This window comes from Pyrus communis, chromosome 5 (assembly GCF_963583255.1).
Source record: "Pyrus communis chromosome 5, drPyrComm1.1, whole genome shotgun sequence".
Taxonomy (NCBI): domain Eukaryota; kingdom Viridiplantae; phylum Streptophyta; class Magnoliopsida; order Rosales; family Rosaceae; genus Pyrus; species Pyrus communis.
Genome location: NC_084807.1, coordinates 3,428,544 through 3,447,506, shown reverse-complemented (window position 1 = coordinate 3,447,506; position 18,963 = coordinate 3,428,544). Strand labels below are relative to the sequence as shown.

The 18,963-nt window shown below is 34.8% G+C and overlaps 1 pseudogene; it reads right to left on the bottom strand.

Annotated features, from left to right (window-relative positions):
• Nucleotides 1-1,374: 1,374 nt before the first annotated feature.
• LOC137733576 (uncharacterized) lies at nt 1,375-10,818 on the bottom strand (annotated as a pseudogene).
• Nucleotides 10,819-18,963: the final 8,145 nt, after the last annotated feature.

Genomic DNA, 18,963 nt, shown 5'->3' with positions numbered 1-18,963 from the left:
TGGAGCTTGCTCAGAATTCACATCTGAAACCTCCCACCCAATAGGTTCTTTCTAAATTTGAATTAATTTCTCTTCAATGTGCATAGATAGTTGAGGTCACATATGAATTTGGGGTTAGCTGGTCATATAGACGTAAAAGTGGGAACCTCACCTTAAAAGATACAAAAATATTTTACTCCAAAATGTGCAAGTTGGATTGAAATTTTTGATTCCGCCATTCAAATTTCTGTTCCTAATACTTATGACTAGATTGGATGGAAATGAAAATGGGAATGCATTTAAAATTTCCAAAAGTTTTGAATTTTCTAAAATGTTCCAAATTTTGAATTTTATTGTTTGGTTAACTAAAAGAAAAATAAAATTTGAGTATAGAATTTGTTATTTTCAAACTCTCACTCATAGAAATTTGGAAATAACATCTATTTATATGGAATTTAAATTTGGGAATTGGAAGTTTCAAATTTCATGTTCTTTTTTCCACGCGAAAATTCTATATTTCTGTGTTTATGAATCCAAACAAGGGAATTTCTGCATAACAATTTATATAAATTCTGACTTTTGTCAAAATTCCAAATTATTTTCCTCATCCAAACACATTGTAAGGGTTTAAACACCAAAGAGTATCCCATATTCTGGAACACCCTAAATTTTTTGTAAGTTCACTCTCTAAGGGCATGTTTGGTATATTACTTGCATCAATTTTTTTTTTTAAATGATGAATGAATCTAAATTACTTAATACTAATTTAGTTTCAAAAACAAAAAAATTGGATTCAAGAAAGATACCAAACGGTCCCTAAATCTCTTGAAATACTTCAACACAGATCCTAATCATTAAATTAAACAATGTATGTCATGCATTAATGTAATCTAGAATTTTAGAGTAGGATAATCACCCCAACTAAAGTTGAGGCCACAAAGTTATTTTCCCCCTCATTGATAGAAAGAAAAACTAGAGCCCAACTGCAAAACACCACTCTTTAGTAGGAATTGCAATATCAAACAACTTTGCGGAGTTATTTCTATATACTATTTTTCACCTTTTGCACACCTCTCCATTATGGGCCTTGATTTTCCTTCAATTTGTTCAACTGAATTGTTAAAATAAGACGAGTCTGTAGGAGGAAAAAATGTTGTGCAAAAATTAATAGGAAAACTAAAGAATGCTTGAAAACTTTATGTTTTAATGATAAGAACAAAATAAAAGGTAAAATGAATATTACCATGATTGACTTTTTAGTATAAAAATGTGGTTTTTCGTTAAAGTGAATAGTACCGTGGACTTTTCGTTAAAACTCCCAAAATTAATTCCCACAACTTAAAAATAAAGCTAAAGCAATATTTTTCTTAAATTTCAAGATTCCTAGTCAAGCAAGTAAGGTAAGATCTAAACCCACAGTTGAAGATATCATACAACAAGGCTAACCAGTCGCATAACCTAGCTCACCATCCATGTCTATCCCCTTGAATTCTTGTTCCGCCTTACCCAAGTTTTTTTTGGCTACCGCAAGATCATCCTTTGTAACAACTACTGCTGCCCTCCGCCTTTTAAGTTCATCCTCCAAAACGTCTACGTCTTCTCTCAGCCTTTTCAGTCTCCCCGCTCTTTGTAGAAATTTGTTCATACCAAATGCGGTACGAACATGCAGCTCAAGCCATGCTAAGTCAAATCTAAGGGCCTCGACCTCTTCCCAGAATAGTTGAAGGTGGTCAGAAGCATCCCTAATCATATCTTTAACCCTTATCGTCTTAAAAATGCAGCACCCGGCCCAAAGATCGGAGTTCTTTTGAGCATACAGTCAATCAAGGAAGGATTCGATGAGCAGACTTCTTCTAGCCATGGAACAAAAGCTCTCTCTATTCGTCGTAAACCACTAAAATCCATAAGGTCGCCCATTTGGGTCGTGGGGACTTCCCTAAGGAAGGGTTAGAAGGGCTGTCATCAGTAGCCTCAGTGCAATCTTGTTGAAAACCTGGTGCGTTTTGGAGTTCAGAATTCCCCTGTGATTCCTGCCCCTTAAGTTCTTTCTTTGATGACTCCATAGTTGCAGAAATATTAGTTTCTTGGCCGCCAATTTTAACTGGGACATTGATCTTGGCTTGAACAATGCAAATATCATTTACTAGAAAACCTGCACCGGAGTTATAGAGTTTTCCGAAGAGGCATGAATGATTTGAAGCCAAACTTACTCTTGTTTTCTTTGAACTCTTTTAGATTGCCTGTGAAGAAAACATCAAGGATCACAAGTGAAGACAATAATTGGTGGTCAAATAAGTTGCTAACTGTTTTAGAACTTCCAGACTGCAATAGTTTTCAGTAGCATATCACAAAGTGCCTTCAATCAGCAAATAGAAGTCCATGAAGGAAGTGCTAATCTAATAGAAAAATCTAAGAATTTAGCTGTGACATTTTCTTGTATTCGGGTATGTAGAAGAAATGAAAGATAAGGAAAACAGGAAATAATGTAATTTCCCTTGAGAATCTAAGAATTTTGCTTAATATTTTCCTTGAAAGGTAGAATGAATTAAGAACAAAAATGAAAAGACAACAGTTAAGAACACAAACATAAATGCGAAATAAAAAATAAAATAAAAAAACAGTAAAGAAAGTACCGTTTGTAGACTTGGTTATTGACAGGGTGCTGTCATGTTGATTAACCAGAGTCAAGCAAAAATTTGCACATCTAGTCCATCCGGGTGGCAATGTTGAAGTATCTTCAACACTCAAAGACATGGATAACTGGTCTTCGAGTTCAGGATTTGCGTCGCATATCCACGTTGGACGTATAAGGATCCTCCTGATCAAACAAACCAAGGCTGGTAAAAGAAACTAAAAACATATATGATAAGGCAGAATGTTAAAATCATGGGATATCTTTGGCCTTGTGTGCTAAAATTAGATTAAAATTAGAAATTGGTCCCTCATTTTTAATACTAGTTTAGATTTGGTTCTTGAACAAAAATTCCATTATTTAAGGTTCTTGGACTTAACAAAACATGTAATGTTGGTCTTCAAAGAGATTTTCCGTCTATTTGATTATGTGGTTTAGATTTGGTCCTTAAACTTTCACCCTAGTTTAGACTAACATAAAATTTTATTGAAGTTAGCAGAAGGGATCAATCATTCATGTTTTGTTATATATAGGGACCTCAATTAACATATTTTTAGCTCATCGATCATATCTCAACTAGGGTAAAAGACTGAAAGTTCATGGACCAACTCTAAACTTTACTCTTAATTTTAATCTGCACCCCTTTTTTGAATAAAATTTGGAGATTTGTTGCTCAATCAGCCCGTTTCAACTGTCAAGGCTCCCAGTGTAAGAAATCTATGGTCGAATGAATAAAAAATCTACTATTATTTATGTGTTTTGGTGATGATGAAAACCAGTAAATTCATAAAATAATAAAAATAAAAATAACCTTTTACCACTTGAACCCCATCATTAATTTGGTATTCCAAAAATGGGAAAGAAATGCATAAACATTTCCTTATTGGTACCCAAGAAAATGAAAGTTTCAAGATGCCATGACTTCAATGGCCTCACAAATAAATTGTTCACAAAAAGAAAATGGCCTCATAAATAAATTTAAAAAGTTAAACAAAAGAAATCATCTTGGAGCAAAATCTGCAGCCAGTTTGCATAATAATTAAGCAATATATATATATATATAGGGAATTGTTATTGGCACTCCAAAAATCTCATTTTACATTCCAAACTTCTTATATTTGAAAAGAAAAATATACTTGTAAATAGTGTAAAATGAGATTTTTGGAGTTTCTGACTATGAAAACTTCAGAGGAATGCTCGTCACTTTTGAGCTTGGACAAGTTGGGAATTTTCCATATATAGGTGTCACATACAACATCTCCTTCTTCCTCATTTCTCATTCTGAGAGGGATGAGGATTTGAAGCCCCACTCCTTGTGGTTTTCTGTGAACTCTTTTACAGATCCTGTTATCGAGGAAACAAAAGCAAAGAATCAAGAATGCAGACCAAGTAATTAATTAAAGGTGAAGTACATTTCGAGGTTACAATAGAAGTCGATTATCGACGTAGAGGAATTCAATCAATGATTAATGCTATCAGCAATAAGAGCATTCCCACCGTGGGGAATTACTCGGGGGACTGGCTCCAAAACAATGGCCCGAGGGCCGGTGGAAGGTGTCCAGCGTGACCCAGCCCGGTGGATGGGGGAAGCCCGAGCAAAGGGCCCGTGAGGGATTGCCAGCCCTTGAGCCCGAGGTGGGGCTGACGCAATGCTGACGCCAGGGTGGCGTCAGCGCCTTATTTTATTTTTTTTGTGTCAGGCGCGTGCACCCCACCCGAGCGTGGGGGCGCGTCCCGACACAAAAGTCAGAAGAAAAAAAACAAATGTCAGTTACCGTTGGGAAGCCACGTGGCTTCCCACGGTACGTTAGATCCTAACGGTCACTTAATGTGAACCATTAGATCTCAACGGTAAAAAAAAAAAAAAAAATCAGATTTAATATCCACCGTTCGATCTGAGATCAACGGTGGATATTAAAATGCTTTATAAATTAAAAAATAAATGAAAAAATAGTTTTAAAAATCTGAAAAGTTACCGTTGTGACACGTGGCACAATCTGGCGCGTTGGAATTCAAATTTTTTTAAATCCAACGGCATAGATTAATTAATTGAATAAAAATTTAAAAAAAATTGTAAAAAATTCAAAAAAATTCAAAAAAATATCTGAAAAATCTGAAAAAAATTGTAAAAAAAATTGTTTTTACTTTTCTATAAATACCTTCTCATTATCATCTACCTTACACAACAATTTCATATTTTCTCAACTACTTTCAATCACATTCCTTTCTTTGTCTCAAAGTTTGAATCCATTTTTTTTCAACAAAATGACCACTGGTGCATGTACGAATTGGTCGCTTATTGAAGATGTTGCGTTGTGTACTAGCTGGGTTGAAGTTACTCATAGTTCGCTTACGGGTAATGAGATGCAGTTGCGAGAAATGTGGAGTCTTATTCATACCAGTTTTCTTGAGAAAATTGGTGGGAAAAGAACCAAAGAATCGATGTCCAGTCGTTGGAAATTACTTAGCCAATCGTTTAGTACGTGGAGAGACGCTTTGGCACAAGCTAGTAATAATATTCGAAGCGGGGAAAATTACTCGGATCAGGTAACAATTTATTATTTATTGTTACTTATTTGTTACATTATAATTATGTTGTTTGTATTATTTATTTATTTGTTTGTTTGTATTATTTATTTACTAAACTTGGAACTCTAGCCCCATGTTATGATTAAAATGACATATAAATATATATATATATATATATATATTTGTTACTTATATATATATGTATATATTTGCTAGTTAGTTATTTTCATTATAATTATTTATTTGTTACTTATTTTCATTATTTACTAAACTTGAAGCCTTCTTACTTATTTTCATTATATTTGTTACTTATATATATATATATATATATATATATATATGTATATATTTGCTAGTTACTTATTTTCATTATTTACTAAACTTGAAGCCTTCTTAGTTATTTTCATTATATTTGTTACTTATATATATATATATATGTATATATTTGCTAGTTACTTATTTTCATTAAAATTATTTATTTGTTACTTATATATATATGTATATATTTGCTAGTTACTTATTTTCATTAAAATTATTTATTTGTTACTTATATATATATGTATGTATTTGCTAGTTACTTATTTATTTGTTACTTATTTTTATTGTGTAGGAACTTCAAGCACAAGCTTGGTACGCTGCCAAAACCAAAAGCAAAAATAAATCATTCAATCGGTGGGAATGTTGGAATATTGTCAAAGATTGTCCTAAATTTAGAGTTGTGCCAGTCGGTCCAGAAGTGCACATGAACAGCACCCCTCTACACTCTACACCCGATCATGTTCATGAAGATGATGCAGAAGAAGTGCCCGAAACGCCCCTCCCTGAACGCGCATCGGGTTCGACCCGTTTTCCAATTAGGCCTCAAGGTAAGAAGGCTTCAAAGAGAAAAGGTAGTGCTTCCAAGAACGATTATGCAAAGTTCATGGAAGAACTTACTCGCCAAGGTGAATTGACTTTGGCAAGGGACCTGGCGAAAGATGAGGCTGAAAAGGCTAGAGAGGCATCAAAACAAGCAGTTGTTGAGAGAGAATTTTATGCTAATGAGAGAGAAAGAGAGCTACTTAGGCAAGAAAGGGAACATATTAGAGAAGAAAGACAGGCTCAACAAGATCGTGAGATTATGAACATGTCTTTAGAAGGGAAGTCTCCAAATTCTAAATTTTTTTGGAAATCAGAGAAAGCGGACGTTGTGCGAAGGAGGCGTGCAAGAGAAGCAATAGCAAGCCAAGGTGGTTCTAGCACCGCAAGAGAAGATCATCCTAGCACCACAAATTGGTTAAGTGATGATGAATAGAGTACTTTTTGTAATCGGAGCCCATAATTTTCCAATCACTTTGGGTTGTAATTTATTATTTATTGTTTGTATTATTTATGTTGTTTCCAATTTCTTGAATATTTATTCAAATTAATTTGGTAAGTTATTTATTAAAAGTCCATTGTTCAAATTAAAAGTCCTTGTATAAAATAATTAAAAGTCCATCGTTCTAATTAAAAGTCCTTTACATAAACATAAACATAAACATACTAAGAATTACATAAACATAAACATAACAAAATTACATAAACATAAACATAAACATAAAACATACTAAGAATTACATAAACATAAACATAACAAAATTACATAAACATAAACATACACATAAACATACTAAGAATTACATAAATATAAACATAAAAAAAATTACTTAAACATACCAAATAATAAAACACACCAAATAAAATAACATAAACATACCAAATTAAAAAAAAACACACTAAATGAACTTAATTATCTTCAGCTTGTTTCAATGCCCACTGGTGCTCTATCAAGTCAATTTGTCGGGCATTGTGCATGTCTGGCATTTGAAATGCAGTATATCGTTGAATGAGCCTTTCATTGTAACGTCCATCCCTTTGTAATGGCTCATGTTGCACGGGCTCATCGGTGGCGTCATGAGCACAATATATACGTGTTCTTGAATTGTTCATCGGGTCTGGCTCATATTCATCAACGGCTTCATAATCGTACTCATCTTCCACAATCATGTTATGAAGAATGATGCACGTCATCATGATGGATCGAAGCGACTCTACATCAAACAATCTGGCAGCACCCCTGACGATCGCCCAGCGAGCTTGGAGGATACCGAAACAACGCTCCACATCCTTCCTGCACCCCTCTTGACAGCTTGCAAAGTGTTTTTCCTTTGCACTCCGTGGACGTGGCACTGTTTTGACAAAGGTTGACCAGCGCGGGTAGATGCCGTCAGCTAGGTAGTATGGCCCGTCGTACATACGTCTGTTGACCTCATACGTAACTTTTGGTGCATTTCCTTGCAGGACATCGTTGAACACTGGGGATTGGGCAAGGACGTTGATGTCATTTTGAGCTCCCGGGACCCCGAAAAAGGCGTGCCAAATCCATGTATCAAAAGATGCCACCGCCTCCAGAATGATACTTTTTGCTCCTTTTCTGTCCCCGTAAGCGCCTTGCCATGCACTTGGACAGTTTTTCCACGTCCAGTGCATACAATCAATGCTTCCAATCATCCCCGGAAAGCCACGCATCTCCGCCTTCTTCAACAGCCGCTCCAAGTCCATGTGTGTAGGTTTGCGGAGGTACTCAGCGGTGTAGATAGATTCGATTGCTCCGCAAAACCTCATCAGGGACTCAAGAATGGTTGATTGCCCCATCCTCGTTATCTCATCCACTTGGTCTGCAGATGCTCCATATGCAAGCATCCGCAAGGCAGCAGTAATTTTTTGCTCAGGCAGTAGACCCATAGCACCAAAAGCATCTTTTTTTTGCACAAAATAAGAATCATGGTTGCAAACAGCAATCATGATTTTGTTGAACAAATGTCGTTCCATTCTAAAACGACGTCTAAAGTACGTATCAGGGAATGCACTATTAGGAACAAAATAATCATCCAAGAGTTCAATACCTCGTCGTTGCCTGCTTCTATCAAGGTTTCCGGAACGGCTGGGCCTGCAGATCTGAGCCGCAGCTTGGATGACTCGACGGGAATGTGAGGCTCTGCCCCTTCTTACTTCGTCATTTCTCATTTGACGCTCCTCATCCTCTTCCCTCTCATTTCTTACCCTCTGGTGATTGAAGATTGCTTCAGATTCGTTAAACAATTCTTCCTCTTCCTGATTGTATTCCCACATCATCCTTGAGGAAGAAGAAGACGACATTGAAAGAAAGAAACAAAAACTATGAATAATGATACAAATTTTTGTGAATAAGGAAGCAGAAACTATGAATAACGATAGAGATCTTGAGAATTTTGGTGTGAGATTTGTGAGGATGGATGGTGGATTATATAGAGGATTCAGAAATGATTAGGTTCTGCATAATGCCACGTGGCATGCCGTCATTCGTTACAAATCTGATGGAAATCTATCCTCAAAGATTGTGAACGGATTATGACACGTGGCATGTCGTCATTCGTTAAAAATCTGATGGAAATCTATCCTCAAAGATTGTGAACCGATTATGACACGTGGCGCGACGTGATTGGTTAATAATCTTATCAGAAATCCATCACCAATAATTGTATTATTTTGTATTATTTAATAATACTTCGGATAATGACACGTGGCGCACCGAGAACGATTAAAAATCTTATCCGATATTACAATTAAAATTATTTTGTATTATTTTATAATAAAAAAAAATACTAATATTTTATTGCCTATTGCCAGGGCTATTGAAGTGTAACGGTGGAGATGCAAATTCTATTGCCAGGGCTACTTACTGTTCATTAAGGGCAGTTACTGTTCATTAGGTGGATTGAATAGTGTATTGCCAGGGGGGAGGGCTCCAACGCTGGAGTTGCTCTAATAGCCACATATATATTCACACACACAAACACAGAAACTCTTCGGAGAAAAACCAAATCACATATTCAAACATATTAACTAATAAACCAAATATTATAACTGACCCCAATATCTCAAAACTTTCGATTTATTCTCCAACAGTTCCCAAGGAGTATAAATGATAATCATGCCCGGCTCAGTCGTTCTTTGTATCTGTACGATGCCATGTCTGAGCCAGCAGGAAAGGAAAAATATGTTGTGCTTGCATGATTAGCATGGCATACTATCACCCCTGTTTTATTCGTGTTCGGGCCATGCCATGCAAGTGTTGAACAGGCATTAAAAAAAACAAGGACGAAAGGAAAATCATGAACACGAATTGAATTTTAATTGTATCGTTTTGAATTACTCATCAATCATCATGCATGTCTTCTAGAGCCTTGAGTATGGTTTCAAAACCTTCAATACTATAAATAATCCCCTCTTGAATTTATAGGGGATTAATTTGTCATAAATTTTGAGCCAAAAAACATCAACTGAAAATTATAAGTCCTGCTACATCAACTTATAGCATTACAACAAGCCCTAACGACATGAAGAAATATGTCGTCAAAATGCAAATCAGGCGAATATCACATGAACTTCTCTCCAAAAAGGGAAGGGATGAGTAAAAAAATATGCGTATATGGTTCACCACTCCATGAGGGATGAAAGTTAGAAAATCAATCCAAATCCCTGCTGGTTTTAATCTTTCTATCCAAGGGTATCCTAATTTGTTCTGAAAATGTTATACAAACATGAATATGAATGAAAGGAGATGCACTCGAGATTAGAACAATACCGGTTGCAGGCCTTGTGATTGACTTGTTGGTGTCAAGTCGATTGACCAGGGTCAAGCTAAAGCTGGAATATCTACTCCATCCAGGTGCCAAGCTTGAAGCACCTGCGATGCCCAAATATATGGCCAACTGGACTAGGCCATTAGGATCTTGGTCGGATAACCACTTCGGACGTACAACAAGGATCCTCCTGTTCAATCCAAACCAAACCAAAGCTAGTAAAGAACTGAAAATATCACTGACCCTTGCACCTGAGTTTCGAGTTCGACTGGCTCCCAAATTTTGCTTATAATTTGAGGGGCAACAACTACAGACACATACATGATATGGCACAATGTAATAATCTTGGGCCAAGTTTGGCCTTATGGGCTGTGCTAGGTTAGATTACCTGGTTCCTATTTCCCTTTTCTTTTAGTTAGTTTTTTTTATTTTTATATCGTTTGTTTGTATTTTTTTTTTTTTTTGTCAAATAATAAATTTTGTTAGATTTGCCACCAAAGAAGTTCGAATCCACGCCATCATGTAAGAACTCGACTCTTTCCCACCACTATGGTAAGGGACCACTTACATTTTTATATTGTTCAATATTTACAATAAGGAATGATGAATTTTGGTTAAGTCATGCAATAGATCAATCAGAATAAACCGTTATCAACTTGTCGTTACCAGAAGTTGAATCTAAAACATCTCTCCTACATACGAAGAAGAATATTACTAGAAATAGCTTTTTTTTAGGTTAAATAAATAATAACTTACATTTTGTTTGAACAAATCCATGGACCCGTAAAGAGAGAAATGATAACTGTACACTTCTTTCTCTTTTATTAAATAATTGAATTGAATAAATCAAAATATAAACAACGAAAGAATTAAATATACATATATACATATATATATATAATGGTGTGTGTCTATTATATGAAAAAATGGAGGAAATGTAAATGGAAGAAGCTCCAAAAGAACAAAAATAAAAAAATAATAATAATACCATTTGAAACCAGCGATGGTGAAAACGTCAGAGGGAGCTTCCATTTCTTCTACTATTATTTAATTAACGGTCAAATGAGTCCTTTACTTATTTATTTTAAGATTAAATTATAAAAAAGATCCCTCAATTTTAATCAAATTAAAGCAATAGTCTCTCAACTAAAAATATCATTGATCTCTCAACTCATCAAAACGTGTAGCTATGATCCTTTTCGTCAACTCCATCAAAATTCTGTCAAAATGAGTTATGTTGGAATGACCATTACCACAATTGGATTGGGTTAAAGTTGAGCGACCACTGCTCCAATTTGGTTAAAGTTGAGGGACCATTTATCCAGTTGGATTAAAGTTGAGGGACAATTAATAAAAAATTTCTTATTTGATTTTCCATATTTGCCTCTTAATTCAACCTCATATGCATAACGGAGTTGGCAAAAAGGACAATAACTGCACGTTTTGATGAGTTGATGGACCATTGGTAATGGATTTTTAGTTGATGAATCATTGCTCCAATTGGGTTAAAGTTAAAGGATCATTGCTACAATTTACTCTTATTTTAAATACTGATTTCCTTACCAACTAATTGTACAATCTAATATTGTTCAAAAAAAAAAAAAATTGTACAATCTAATATTCTTTTTATAGGTATCCATATAGTTAACAAGGATGTTTAATATTTGTCTTTAGTCTTATACCTAATTTTGGCTCATATACTCATTCCCTTTCTCTTAGATTGCCTTTGACACACCCAAAAAAAATTGTAAAAATGATTTCTCATGTCTTTTCATATTCATGTACAAAGTTTTTTTTTTTTTTTCATGCACAAAGTATATTGAAAATACACTAATCGTCATAAAAACAAAGCAATCAATGTTTTTTATTTCATGAAAAAAAAAAACAAACATACAAACAACCAAACAACCGAATGCCAAAAAAGTGGTTGGCTTTACTCTCCCCTCTATTTTTCCACGAGCCAAAGAATCATTTCAATTTTCAAGCATGGACCGACTTAGACCTGGTTTGGTACTGAGGTGATTCTGAAAAAAGCTGGTATCAAAAAAAGCTGGGAGCTGTTTTTGTGTTTGGTAAACATTCAGCTTCAGCTTTTTTTCACAGTTTTGGGTGAAAAAAAGCCAAAAACAAGAAGCTGCAAAACCTAGCTTTGAAAAATCGGCTTTTTTCACATCTGTTTTACATAAAAGTTTATCAAACACTATAATACTGTTTTTTTTTTTCAAAAGCACTTTTACAAAAAAGTTTACCAAACACTCTGCTGCTTTATTTCACAGCCGCTTATTCTCACAGCACAGCAGAATCAGCTTTTTTTCAAAGCACAGTAATACCAAACCAGCCCTTAGTTTTCCCTCCTCGGACACGGGGCCGCTATTGAACTACAAGCATGAGCGGGTATAGGATTACAAAATTTACAAGCCTCCACCACTCGTTTACATTTGGATTTCGAATGCATTATTGTCTGGTTATAATTTTTTTTTTTTTTTTACAAACGATATTATCTATATTAAAGAGAAGAAGTTGACTAAACCTCACAATGGACTAGTAAGAATGTGATTCAAATTCGCTATTGGCAAAAATCTAACTAAAAACATCACACTTACAAGTGAAGAAGAATATGTTATTGTCTATTTTTTTATTCTAACATTTGTTTGTGTTTGATTGATTCATAATTGTTTTCGAACACAGATTCTTGCTCCCCTCTTCTACCATTTTGATCTCAACTGACGACCATAACAATTTGATATCGTGCCCAAAAGTTTACTTGTTAACATAGTTGACGTTGTGATATGTTGTGTCCGAAAGCTTGTTTGGTATCCTACCAAAAAATTTCATCATTGCTAAAAAAAATTAAAGAACAAGCTTCTTGAGTTCTTCATAAGGCTAATGCTAAGGAGACCAAAATTTTAAACCAAATTTGTAAACGAAATGATATCTCACCAATAGAAAATAAGAACATTAATCAACACTTAAGTAATAATTCAATCATTAACAACCACATCATTTGATTTACAAATTTAGTTTTAAAAATAGTCCTACCAAACAAGGATCATTAACTCAGGACTCAAAAATTATTTTTGAGTTAAAAATTGAACAAAAACTGAATACCAAACAATTCCTAAATTAATTTGAGTTGCGCCAACCACTACTTTTGTTTGTGTAACAAGCATAATTGTTTCATGGTTTACTGGTAATTACTAATTACCCACATATTGTGGGTGTGTTGAGCAGTTGGGTATATACATATATATATATATATATATATATAATATGTATTTATTTTTTTAACAAACAATATTATATATATTAAAGAATTAAGTTTCACAATGAGTCAGCAATAATGTGGTTTAAATTCGTTTTTAATAAGAATCAAATATTAAATCTCTCATTTATAAATGAAAATGAATATCACCTGAGTGTAATACTAAGTGGAATAATATATTCACTTTTGGTATTGAAGATAAGATATATATATGTGTGTGTGTGTGTGTGTGTAAGGCACACCCATTAAAAACCTGTTCAGTCACGCTCCCCCCACTTTGCTTCTGCAAGGTGTGTACAGTGTGGAGTGTGCAGTCTTCCCCAGCCCAGGCATCTCTGACTCTAAAGATTTCTAATTCCATATATCCGGTGCAGAGTGCAGACCCACCACTATTGAGGACAGACTGTCACTAACCATTTTAGTGAAACCCTTCCCTCCAGTGTCTCAATACAGCATCAGTACACTTTATGCCCCAGCTCAAGGACTACGTCGGACGGAGTCCTGCTATACATCAATCAATGTATTCAGATTTACGGGATTTTCTACAATGTTTTGTAGTATGAGATATTTTGTGTCTTCTAAGTTTATAATTGTTAAATTTTTGCTTAAATATAAGGAAACTGTTAATAGCATTTAAATATTTTTTTCTACACTCCTCAAAAGAATATATATATTTTTTCTAATTATAGAAAATTTGGAGTGCCAAATAAGATATTTGGAGTGCTAATAACAATTCCCAAATACAAAAGCCAAAATTTAACACTCTGTTTGAATAAGAAAATTTAATATTATTACGGAATTTTAAAATGACAGAATTTCATTTTCTAAAATTTATGAATTTTTGTGACAGCCCGTCCCGAAACATTTTTATCGCAGGTATGAAAAGACGAAATTGCCCTTGGACGTTTTGTGTGGTTGTGTGGTTTTGTTTGTTGTGATTGGATGCGCAAATTTGGACCACACACTCACACCCTCTCTTTCACTCCCGTTGACTCTCTCTCTTTCCTCCCTCTCGGATTTTTTCTGCATTTCGGTACAAGTCATATGGACATCATCCAAATCAACCATTTTTCTTCACAGATCGAGGTTTTTGATGTCATATTCGTATTCCTTGTAACCATACAATCTCATCTATACCATTTTTACGACGTGAAGCTGTCGGAAAACCCGAGAACCATAACCTCCGATTTTTGAGGTACTGTTCATGCACATGTAAATGTGAAGTTTTTGGAAGATTCTAAGCTTATAGGAAGTTTTAGAACACTCTCACAAAGCTCGAAGAAGAAAAAACGAGGTGTTTTGGACGTCGAGAAGTCGAGTTGGCGAGTTTGAAATTTTGGCTGATTATCGAGGGTTCTCCGGCGAGACCCTGTGGATTTTAGGGCTTGGAATTGGTAAGAATGTGTTTTTCTCATCCTAAGCTTCATTTTGGTGAAAATTTCATGAATTTTGGTTGAGAATTGAGTGAGATACGAAGCTTTGAATATTTTTCCAGTTTCTGGCAACGGCAACGGCGGCCGGTGGTTCACCGAAGAAGAAAAGAGAATATTCCGTCAAAGTTGACTGAATATTCCTAACGGCAGCTAACAGCATCAGGTTAGTTTTAACGGAATCTTCCTTACGGTGTTAACTTTTCCGTTAGGCGTGCCAGGCACATGGCCGCGCGTGGGGGCATGCCTGGGCGTGCCTTGGCCAGCGCGTGGGTGATCGAAAATTTTTTCTAAAAATATGGGGATGTTCCTGAGGTTGTGTAGATCATGGTGGTATATTCAAACATCCCATTTAAGCATTGTATGAGAAATTATTACCTAGTTTTGTTTATGTGCATTAAATTGACGTTTATATAGTTGTTTCACATATATGTAAGACTTATCCTGAGGACGAGCGTAATCAATCGAGGCTCGGGAGCTATGACCTTTCGACATATCAGTGAGTGGGCTTTTGGTTTTTAGTATATATCTATATACTTGATTTTTCCCAAAAAAATCATTTTAAATGAAAGTATGTTTTGAAGTACCATGCCAAGTATTGACATATTTTATACATGCATTAGTAGTTGCATACATTTATGGTTGACGATGTAGACGCTCAGGTAAGTACCATGTGAGTTATCGAATGTTTATGTAAATTGAGGATTATGTGAGATGTTTAGAGAGCTCATTAACATGCACCTCGGTGTTAGTGCTCCGCCAGAGTTGATGGCCTAGCCTTCACGTGATCGTTCACCTCTCACACCACACACGCTCACCTTAGATCTAAGGCAGGTGTCAGCCTGTCGTATAGACCACTTTAGGTGGTTCCGACTTGTAGGTGACTTGCGATACTTCGCACATCCTTCACGTGATCGTAGCGCTATAGCGTATTTATTTACACCCAGCTTGTCGTACAGACCACTTTAGGTGGTTCCAACTCGTGTGAAGGCGTATTTATGAGTTCTTGTTAAGCATAGTCGAAGTACTTGTTGTGTTTTTTCATCTATCATTAAGTCCCAACGACGATCCATGAAAGCTATGCTGCATGTATCAACTTGACCAAGTGATGATACATGATACATCAACCCAGTCAACACCAAGACATATTGCATCTACATCACATCAACAAAGCATCAGGAGATTGAAGTCATGCTAGCCGATCCTAGACAACCTTGCCGATCTCTACATGATGTCATTGCCGAAGTCAACCTTTCAAAAGCTTGTCCGAGGAATTAATATACCTAACTATCATATGCAATGTTTGTAGTTCTCATTTGGAAGTTATGCCAAACTCAGGGGGAGTATCCAGAAGTATACTTACTTGATCTTAATATACTATTTTTCCCTACGATTAGGAGCATTTTTCCCATTGGGTTTTTGCTACCTAACGAGGTTTTAACGAATCACCTATCCTGGGCTGATCATACCCTTGTGAGCTATTCTACTTACGTTTAGAAGACGTATAGTTTTGACTTAATGCAACTTCTCATTTTTCTCCTTAGTCTATGAGTTTTTCTCTCACCTTGGGTTTTACCATAGCGAGGTTTTGTGAGCTTTACTTTTTATGCATTATTCTGTTGTTTTGAGACTTGCATTCGCTCATTGTGTCGACGACTTCATCGCTAAAGACCTGATGCGCCATTTGTTTGAGTATTTACATACTTAAGGGGGAGTGTTGCAGTACTATTGGATTAGGGATATGATTGTGTAAATCCTAGTGTATCTAGGAATATCTTTGTATATTCCCTTTAGTAGTTAAATTCCTATTAGAGTTATAATCGTAAAAGGGTAAGGAATTAATCTTCTCTACTACTATAAATAAAAACATAATGAGGTGGAATATAACACACATCAGAATTAAATCTCTCTCTTCTCTCTATTGCCGCCGGGCCCTTTGCCTCTTTGTCATTTATACAGTTTAGTCAAATAGCCTACAACATGACAATTATTGTAGGTAAATTATTTTGTATGCATGTATATATTAGGCATATTTTGTTAAAACTATATATATATGCTGCAAATAATTTATCTATATTTTTATGTAAACTAATATGTAATTAATTAATTTTGAATTAATTGGCTAAAAACATTTATTTATTTTGTAGGTACATTATTTTTTATGTGATATTACATTTATACCAGCCACATTTTGTTATTATTATATAGAGTGTGCAATCAATCGACATCCTTTTATTTTGCAGGTAAATTATTTTGCATGTAGTGTTATATATATATATATATATATATATATATATATATATTGCAAAATATTGGTATTTAATTAATTGTGAATAAAAATATTTATTTATTTTGTAGGTAAATTATTTTGCGTGTGTCATTACATAATTTACTAGGAACTTATATTGTTATTATATATATTGTGCAAAATAATTCACCTATGTTATATTTAAAATATTTATAATTTTGAATAAAATAACTTTTTTATTTTTGTAGGATATACTAATTTACATAGCAACATGTGAAAACAACTATATAAGGCACATTTGTGAGATACCGTCATTAGATTTATCGTATTTTATTCTCAGTAGTAGTGAAATTATCAAAATAGCCCAGAGATGCCATGTAAGACTTTCATGTGAACCTTAATTTTTCTTTCATTTTTTCAATCTTATTTTACTATTTTTAAATAGTACATATTTTTACGAACACGTGATTTCAAATGAAACTCACTTCGAAATTATAACAAACAAGTTATGTTCGAAACGGTATATATTTATAATAGATAAATTCTAATGTTAAAAACTGACCTCGTACAATGTGCACTACTGCTATGACTTGGCGTGGGGAGCATGAATCGGGCCTTAAAATGGCTTCATGCTGATGCTTGGTTGCTTGTGATGGCTTTGTGCAAGTTGATTTAAACAAATATTTTAATGAATTTAAAAAACCCACACTCTTGTGACATCATTTTTCATCAAACATCATAACTCTCCATCACTTTTACCTTCTCTCTCACGTCGCTCTCACACCCTCTCTTTTCCCACTTTCAGCCGACATCATCTCCCTCTCCACCAAGTGGTAGTCTTTGCTCTTTCTTGCAGGCACCGCAATTACTTTTGCAGTCATCATCTGTACTGCTGCAATTACCTTTCCCCATGAAAAATAATTTTAAACAAAATGAAAGAGTGTTTTTTTTTTTTTTTTTTTTTTTAAGGAAGTGTTATTGTTATTCTAAAAATTTTATTATACACTATTCACAAATGTATTTTTATTTCTAAATATAAAAAGTTTGAAATATAAAATAAAATTTTAAAATGCTAATAATAATTTTAATTTTTTAATATTGTGTACATAGGTGGCGTTGATCCATGTAATCATGTGATGAAAATTGTGGTAGAACCAGACGATGATGATGGGGTCACTATGGGGAGGAAACAAATACCTCAAAGTTATATTTAATTATTTGAATTTTTTTCTTGAACTAGATTCTTTTTTCTTCTTTCTTCATCATTTTTACTCACATTCTCTTATTTTATTTTATTTTTAATATAAAAAATTAATATAAAATGTTAACGTGATTTAACTGTGCTGTTGAAATAAAAGAAAAAATAAGAAAAAAAAAAAAAAAAAAAATCATACTCCTTTTTTTTTCTTTGGTTAAACAATAGTTATTCATATTATACTATTTATTTGTTTCTCTTGGGAATTGAAGATATAATCAGATAGTGAATGAGTAGTTTTTGTTTTCGTAGAAATTAACTCAAGTCCAAAGCTCTCTCCCTCCCTCCCTCACATCCCACTCCCTCATTCTCCCTATCTTTCCACTCATCTTCCTCACATCTCTACTCTCTGCCTTCATAGCTCTGTCTCTCTGCACTCCCCATTTCTCTCGGCCAAGTAAAGAAAAGGTAAAAAAAAAAAAAAACCATCACCACCACTTGCTGAAACCCTTCGTACACACACTGATAGCTGCCAACACCCTCATGCAATCTGCTAAGGATATCAAGCCAAGCCTAGTTCTGCATAATGCGTTCCACCACTGTTCATCACGTACCCCAACGAGTTCTCGAGCTCTCGACTTGGTAAGCCTCCATACTCCTCCCTCTCATTTAAGTTTCCGTTTTCTAGCTTGGTTTCGAGCTTGCATGTAAACTTAGAACCCACACCGTGAGCTCAAAACCAGAGGCTTGATACACCTTTTTTCCCCTATACTTGCAGAGAACTCCGACAAAGATTCTGCCCAAATCTTTGCCGGTCTGACGAGGCCAGGCCCATTTTGTCCCATCTTCAAGTTATCTAGACCTAGTTCGAGCCTTGCATGCTCGATTACATGACTGCTACTATGAAACCCGACGAAAACCATTTATGGGCCCGTATGATTCTGGCCACCTTGAGACCCTCTGGTATACTTATGTTTCTCTTGTCCCAACTTCTAATTCATATAGTATGTGCTGGTTTGGTGGGAAATTTTAGAAAAGAATG